The sequence below is a fragment of the Octopus bimaculoides genome, chromosome 9 (genome assembly GCF_001194135.2).
Source record: "Octopus bimaculoides isolate UCB-OBI-ISO-001 chromosome 9, ASM119413v2, whole genome shotgun sequence".
NCBI lineage: Eukaryota > Metazoa > Mollusca > Cephalopoda > Octopoda > Octopodidae > Octopus > Octopus bimaculoides.
In genome coordinates, this window is record NC_068989.1 from 93921407 (window position 1) to 93929600 (window position 8194).

General features: G+C 35.9%; 1 long non-coding RNA gene across 1 annotated transcript in view; it reads left to right on the plus strand.

The window, feature by feature from the left end:
• LOC128248669 (uncharacterized) overlaps window positions 1-7548 on the plus strand; it is a 47142-nt gene extending 39594 nt beyond the window's left edge. The window contains exons 2-3 of the long non-coding RNA XR_008264829.1: window positions 6005-6230; window positions 6663-7548. This is a non-coding gene — a long non-coding RNA (uncharacterized LOC128248669). The remainder of the gene's footprint in view (window positions 1-6004; window positions 6231-6662) is intronic.
• Window positions 7549-8194: the final 646 nt, after the last annotated feature.

The window sequence follows — 8194 nt, forward strand, 5'->3', positions numbered from 1 at the left end:
TATATATATATATATATCAGAGAGAGAGAGAGAGCAAGATTGTGTCATCCCATAAATAATCCGGGTTTTTCAATTGCAAGAACTAAAAGGTGGAGGGGAACGGGATAAACTACTTGTATCAACTTGCTACAAAAGCAGGAAGTAACTCTACCTTGTTCTTATTGTTAGTGCAAGTTTTGAGGAATGTAGTTCGATTTTAACAGCTAATTTTTGAAAGCTATAATGGAAGAGACAAAGGAAGATATTCGGCTTATTTTGCCCTTTGAATTCAATAAAGGCAACAACGCAACGGAAAGTGCGAGGAATATTAATGGAGTATATAGGAATCAGGCTATAAGCGTAAGGCAGTGTCAACGTTGATTCCAGAAATTTTGAGCCGGAAACTACAGCCTAGAAGACGAGCCTCATCCTGGAAGATCTGTCGAGCTCGACGAAGACGTCCTGTAAACTCCAGTGGAGCAAAATTCCATTGTAACTGTTGAAGAACTATTAGAGAAGCTTGAATTTGGTCATTCGACCATTCATCGACAGCTACGTACCATCCGAAAAGTCAGCTAATTGGGTCAATGGGTCCCTCACAAACTTTGAGTTTAATCGCGCGCAGAATGATTGTGTGCATTTCTTTGCTGCCACGTCTCACCAATCAACCTTTTTGGGACCGAATAATGACAGGTGAAGAGAAATGGGTTCTCTATAAGAATGTCAAGCGCCGAAGACAGTGGGTAGGGAAAGGGGAAACACCGGCACCCTAGGCTAAAGAAGGTCTTCACCCACGTAACGTTTTTATGTGTTTGTTGGGATATGAAAGATTTAGTCCACCTTGAACTTTTAAAGCCAAGGCAACCGATAACAAAGAGATCTACTGCGACAAGCTTTAAGTTAGCGCTAGAAGAAAAACGACCATCGTCGGTCTCAAGACGAAAGGTGTTCTTCCATTAGGTTAATGCTCGGCAACATACAGCAAGGATGACATTCCAAAGGCTGGAGTAGTCGGAATGGGAAACGATGCCCCACCCACCATGATTCGCCAGACATTGCCCCAACTGATTATCATTTATTCCGCAATCTTCAAATCATTTCGACGGAAAAAATATGAATTCTGTAGACGAGGTCAAAACAGTACTGGAGGAGTATTTTCGTCAAGGACGAGTGAATTTGGGAAGAGGTGCCTGGAAAGTCTACCAGACAGATGGAAGAGCATTGTAGAAATTGAAAGAAAATGTATTTTAGATGAAAAGAGAACTTTATCTTAATTTTGAAAAATAAAGGAAGTATAAAGAAATCGCATTATTCATGGGATGACCCAATATATATATATTGTGTACACACACACGTATGTATGCCCTTATTCGATTCTATCATCTGATGGAGGAGTCGGTGTTGTTTGTGAAAGCGAAGATGTGTCCTGTTTGACGAGATCCAGGCTTCAGAATAATCTATTTATTTCCCTTTCACTACATCTTAAAACATAATGCTTCTAGATTATCCGCCATGATCTTCATTTGCAAATATATCTTGTTACTATTTCTAGCCGTGTGAAAAGCTACTCAGAGGTTACCTGAAGATCTAGCGTTACTTTAATAATTTCCTAAGGCAATTCATAAGCTAGGACGCGGGCATGGGGCGAATGAAACTTGAAACTTCAACACTCATGTTATATAAAATATTGTGTGAGAAGAAATTAGGAATTAACTTTATCCTTCGTTTAGATTAAATTACAGATTTAATTCAAAATAATTTCCAATATATTTTGGGCTGAATTAGTTTGTACATATATTACTTCAGGTCAAATACAGAATAGCTTTTGTTATCTGCTTTAATTTTCATACGAGTCAAACATGCGGCAAACTGAGTTCACTTCATAGATTGGCTGTCTACCGTTCCACCTTTTCTTCTATTGTAGTAGACTTTTGATATCTTGTAGTATTATTGTTATTATGGAGATAACTTTTATCACACTGGGTTAGTATTTCTTTATGTATGTATGTATGTATGTATGTATGTATGTATGTAGTGTGCGATGGGTAAATTGTCGGGATTTGATACTTTTAATTTCGCACATGCACATTTTTGATCTTGTCGAGTACACAATAAAATAGGGTCGGTTGGGTACCGTCTGTGAGAAGAACAGAACCATGAGGCAAATTACTCTGTCAGAAATTTGGAAATGACATGTTGTACTGCTTGGCATTCGCACCGAAAGCTCCAATATGAAGATTTCAGTGATTGATGGTGGTGGTGGGGGGGGGGGCAATCTCGGGATATGTACCGAGAGTGATAAAAATCAAACATCTTGGTGATCACTAATGATGGCGACGTTACGCCTCAATTCATCTTCCCACACGGCCTCAGACTCAACACGGAGGCCTACATCAGGTACCTGGAGGAGGTAGTGCTGCTATGGGCTAAGAGAGTAGCTGCTGGAAAACCCCTATGTCTAACAAAATGACTCTACCTCATGCCATACAAGCAGGAGAACCCAGTCACAGTTGTGTGGCAATATCTGCGATCACATCACCCCTAACATCTGGCCACTTAACTCCCCAGACTTCAACTCCTTTGACTTTTTATGTGTGGGGCACAGGTGAGCGAGAAACCAAGAAAACACCTTGCAACGGCAAAGTTGAACTGAAAGCAAAGATTATAGCAGCATTCACCAACTTAACCAAGAAGATCGTCCGGAAGATTTGCAGGATATTCAGAGCTCATCTGGAAAACGTATTTGAAGCCGATGGCGATTTTATTGACTTAATTTACTCTTTAGTATTTCAGGATACTTTTATGTAATTTTGGTAATGGTTAACATGTGTTAAAATGAGATGTCAGTGTTATTTTCGCTCTTGCGTAATTTAACGTTTATTCAACGCACGCATTCTCTCACTCTCTCTCTCTCTCTCGTAGAATCAAAGTATCCATATTAATATAGCAATGTTACTGACTTCAAATGTAGGCACGCCACCTCTTATGCTGCCAGTCCTATTAGAAACCGCAACAGCTAGATAGTGATATAGAGAATCATGTCACATTTTGCATTATGATATTTCTGCATTAGAATCAATAAAAATAAGATTTAGAGAAGGAATACTCAAGCGAGTCGTTTGGCGTCGGACATATATAAATGTACTTCTTGTACAGAGTAAATATTGTATTTGTATTTTAAGGAGCCATTAAGGAGACAATTTCCTATCAAGAATTAAAAATATTACACGGTATAAATGTTCGTAACAAGGGGCTACATCGTGTCTATCATTTATGGATTTTGTGTAAATATTCATTGCTTGCAAACGATATTGATTTATATTTTGCTCTAGCTGAAGGACTCCAAGGATGAACTAATAAACATGCATAAAAGTTTGTATTGATATATATTATATACATCTCTGAATACATGCTGCGCAAAACAAATACATGAATCTGGAATACATATACATGCCTAGAAGTATAAGCGTATGTGTGTGTATGTAGACGTGTATATATGGATCGTATCATATTTCTCTCAGCTTTCATGCCGCATAAAACGAATAGATGAAACCAGAATACACTATAATAAAGCAACTTTATATATAATCTAAATCATTTAGCACATGCATTCTCCTTGCAGAATATTTCAATTTAACCTTTGAAAAGTATATATCGCCAGGAATTATTTATGACATTCAAAGTTCTCGTTTTACGGCAGTGGGAAATTTAAAATTTTCACTCAAAGGATGATAAATTACTTTTTCTGTAGTCGAAACACAATATAGTAGATTAATATTTATATATATATATGAAGAGCTATGATATGTAGATTTAAATTATTCTAATGCAATGGGTTTTCTTATGTTTGTCTATGATATTTATAAGCAACCAATTTCTGAAGCATTTCATTTATGAGATGTCCATCTATGCAAACGCATAGAAGATGAGTAAATCGGAAAACAGGATGCCGAAATATATTACTTTAATCATTTTGAAACCTCTACACTTTACTTTTAAAAGAGCATGTTCGCATAAATATGTGCACAAACATTTATTCCTTTATGTATGAATACACACGCTCACACTCACACACATATGCACACATATATATGCATAGACATATTAAATAAATACACACACACACATATGCATAGACATATGTCTTCATAAATGCATGGAAATATGTATATATAGATATGTATATGCATCTAAAATATAGATAACTGTATGTAAGTAAATATGCGTTTGCCAGTGTCCGTGTATGCGCATGTGCAAGTTAATGTTTTCAAATATATACAGGTATAAACAACCAATCAGTTATTATTTCTCATTGAGATATAAAACGGAGGTATTTGTGTGCGTACGCATATATGTGTATGCATATATATATGTACAGATGAATGCGGTTATGTGCACACACACACACACACACATATATATATATATATATATATATATATATATATACACACACAATTTTCCGCTCTCGGCCCAGTGACAGTTTAGAAGAGTGTTCGAATATCAACGAAGAAGCATGACTTCTCTCTCTCTCTCATACATATATAGAGGGTGACCCAAAAGCAGGTTAAGGGTTATCACGCAGACACTATAAATGTCTTTTAAAGCATTTACTTGGATTTAGATTTCTATCTTACAAAGTGAAAAGCGAGCTTGACAATTTTAACTCAATTAGCATAGAATAATGGTTTCATATTTTTTTTTTATAATTAAGATCTAAACTGTTAATATATAAAGGCGAAGAGATAGTTGAATAACTTAAACCTACTTTCGGGTCACCCTGTGCACACACACACACCCACCCACACACACACACACATATATACCTGTACACTTATGTATATATCTGCATATATATATATATATATATATATATATATATATATATATGAATAAATTAAAAACGTAAAAATAAAAACAGAACAGAAAGGATTCCGCGGTACACGTGTTTCAAGCTTTATAGTCGTTGCATCATTATATTGGTATATAATTGATAGACAGGATGGTATAACGCTATCTTCAGCCGCAAATATATTCTTTCCCAAGTATTATATCACAAAGAAGTCATCAAGAAAAAAGTAAGAGAGAGAAACATGAAATATATATATGTAGAGAGAGAGGCACAGGAGTGGCTGTGCGGTACATAACTTGCTTTCCAACCACATGGTGCTGGGTTCAGTCCCATTGCGTGGCACCTTGGGCACGTGTGTTCTACTATAGCCTCCGGCCGACCAAAGCCTTGTGGTTGGATCTGGTAGACGAAAGCTAAAAGAAGTCAGTCGCATATATATATATATATGTTTGTGTGTCTCTGTCTGTCCCCCGCCATCACTTTACAACCTATGGTCCTGTGTTTACGTTCATGTAACGGGTCGGCAAAAGACCCCGATAGAATAAGCCTCGGGGTCGATTTGTTCGACTAAAGGCGGTGCTCCAGCATAGCCGTAATCAAATGACTGAAATAAAGGAATATATCAAACCATCGTTATAAGCAAGTATGTAGTTATTCTATATGCTATGCTCGTATAAAAATGAATCAAATGTCAATATGTATATACGCAGAGATGAACACAGTATACACCCACGCACACACACAAAAACTCTGCCAGCGACACACATTTGATTAATAATTTAATAAGCTGCCCTCACTTCATGAATAAAACACTAATACAGCACCACCCTCCACACACGTACACCAAAAACATGCTCAGAACTGTCCACCGCAATCTGTATTCATACGCAATCGTCCGCATGAATGTGTGTCTGTGTGTGCTCGCATTTGTGTGTATATATATATATATATATATATATATATATAGCATGTTTATACTTATCAAGCTTAATCCTATTTATCTATGAACCGTTATATATATATATATATATATATATATATATATATATATATATATAACAGCGCAGATATTCTATCTTATAAAACACGGTTCACAGAGCAGACATTTTAATTTTGATTTCCTTATATTCTCAGAGCAACAAATTTTATTATTAACCTTTTTCTATTAATTAGGTTTCTAAGAATATATGATGCTAGCTTTTCAAAATATTTATTTGGCTGTACGGAACCCTAGAGACGCTTCTGTTAATGAAACCTACACTAGGATAATCTTAAATAAATGCTTACTGCTAAGGAAAAAGGAATAAAGGAAAACAAAAAAATGAATAAGCCATGGAGAGAGTTGGTGCAGCAATGTTATGACTTTCTCAACAGTAGTTCAACATCAAGTCAATCAAATGTAAGTAATATCATTACAAGTTTCGTGTAGCATTAATAAGGAAAGTCAACACAATCAAGTGGCTTACTAAATGAAAATCACGAAATTTGGAAACGCATACACCGACACACATGTACATTATATATATATATATATATATATATGTATATATATATATATATATATATATATATATATGTATGTAAAGGATAGAAAAAGTTAATCAATATCGTAGTATGTTGATGTGATTAGATCTGTAAAATATAGATATTTTAGTTCTCTTTTTTTCTCTGCATATGCTGTAGAATTCTTTGTATATTGATAATTTTATTTTATATGTGCATTGCTATGCTTGCTTAGACGATTCCTCTTGTAACTTAACGGAAATTTAGTCTTATTTCTATTCCAGAAGAACAGACATTTATTTTCAATATCGTTTTCTTTTCTTGTCAGCTTGAAAAATATCGTGACGCTTTCACGAGAGAGAAGATATATATAAAGCAAATGTTCACGGTGACGTCTCATCTTATGCAAATACGGTGTCTGGCAGGTAGCAAGGCCATTTGAACGACCTCAACAATAACGGTTTACTGCTGAATGACTAACTGCTGATACTGCAGCATTCCCAAATGCATCACAACTATCTTCATTCAAAAACTTTTTCCATTTACTAGAAATCTGTTAAACATTCAGTTTCTTTGTCTATATGTCCAAAGTGTAGAGGATTTGGCCAGTAGTTACAAGCTTCCAGGTTCGAACTCGCTGAGGAGCATACTTGGCAGGTATCTCCTTTGATAAATTTGCGTCGACCAACATTCTGGAAGTGGAATTTAAGCACCTAAACTTCCAGATGTTGCTACGGAAGAAGTGAATTTTCTTAGCTAAACCTAATATCAATTATCCCAGGGAGAAGGGTAGCTGACGTTGTTAAAACATTGAACAACTATTTTCTATGGATTAATGAACAAATACTTACAATAATCCCTCGCCGTATCGCGGTTCACCTATCGCTGTTCCCTTATCGCGATTTATTATTTAAGCTTATAGCGATTCCTTTGTGGTGTTGTTTTGCATTTATAATAAAGTAAATATTTACAAATTATAAAACTAATTTTAAAAAATATGCAGTACAGTACTGTTTCTAGTTCGCGAATTTTCACCTTATGCGGTGGCTTTTGGAATGTAATATCCGCGATAGATGAGGGATTACTCCATATGATCTATCTTACTGAAATTCTGTTGAAAGCATATATGGAGATCAGAAGTTCATCACGGTTTCTGATAACATTGTGTAAAAATCTTTAACGTTTGAAAATATACTTTTCTACTCTAGGCAGAAGGCCTGAAATTTTGGTGGAGGGGACCAGTCGATTATGCAATAAGTACTTAATTTATCGATCCCGAAAGGATGAAAGGCAAAGTTGAGCGCGGTGGACTTTGAACTCAGAACGCAACGACAGACGAAATACTGTTAAGCATTTCGCCCGGTGTGCTAAAGTTTCTGAATTTATTACCCACTGGTGGGGTGGGGCCGGACATAGAAGGAACAATACAGAAACGTGTCGGGACACAAAACAAAGGGGAGGGAAAAAAGAAACACAGGACAGCGTATGAAAATGAAAAAATGAAAATGAAGCTCTTTGCCTCATCTCCGAGTAGCTTCACTTCCTTTTCCCTTTCAATTCCGTACCTTCCAAAATATCCAGTCCATATTCTTATATAAGGTCTTCATACTCTATATCATCCGGTAACCATTTCGTGTCATAGTTTACTCTCCAACACTTGGACCCACCTTTATACTTTTCTATTTCATTCTTCTGTTTCTCTGATACTAAAATACATATATGCTACACTTTAACATGTCTTTCCTTCCACCTGAATAAACACTGTGTTCTTTCATATTCGTTGCTTTGTTAATCAGTTCCCCATCAACACCTTCAAACAACGCAAAACAACTTTCAGTGGGAGGGGAAATTTGTGGGCTT